Source organism: Bison bison, unplaced genomic scaffold (genome assembly GCF_000754665.1).
Source record: "Bison bison bison isolate TAMUID 2011002044 unplaced genomic scaffold, Bison_UMD1.0 scf7180017864193, whole genome shotgun sequence".
Classification (NCBI taxonomy): Eukaryota; Metazoa; Chordata; class Mammalia; order Artiodactyla; family Bovidae; genus Bison; species Bison bison.
In genome coordinates, this window is record NW_011494765.1 from 368,168 (window position 1) to 368,866 (window position 699).

Sequence of the window (699 nt, forward strand, 5' to 3'; positions counted from 1 at the left end):
GCAGGGTCGCAAGGAATAAGACACAACTGAGCAACTGAATGCACACATACACATTTCTGCCCATTAAACATAATTCTCAACTTTTGGGTTGTGCTTCTCCTTTTTTCAGTAAACAGCACAAGCCATGTTTATACAGGCTTCTCCTAGCCAATGATTCAGCATGCTGGGGTACCACGGCAGGTTTATCTCCTTCAGAAGAGAATTACAGGACTCTTCCGGTGTATAATTTTGAATCTGGGGCACCTTCCCCGCCACTCAACCCTGCATTGGCCTAGTCAAAACTTTCTTGGCGCTTTGCTGCAGTCTGAGACTCTTTCTATCCCATCCTTTTTCCTTCTCTCTTTTCTTCCACAGGTCTCAAGGCTTGAAAGCTCTCTCTGATATCTCTTGCCACCTCCTCAACAAATATCTCACACACCATATCGCACCTTGGCATCTGCTTCTCAGAAGACCCAAACTAAGGCATTAACCAATACCTTGCAAACAATTCTACTTGTTAGTATGGAAAGTTGAACAGGCACACCAGGAGATTGTACAAGAATTCATGAGTGCAGACATTCCAAATGGAATAAATTGATGTTCTGACCTCATTTATTGTGCTTTTCCTATCTCACCTATGAAACAATCTAACAACGTAATACAAAAGAAATAAGGAGGAAAATTCCAGTTCTCTAGTCTTTTCTGCTAAAATAATAAAGG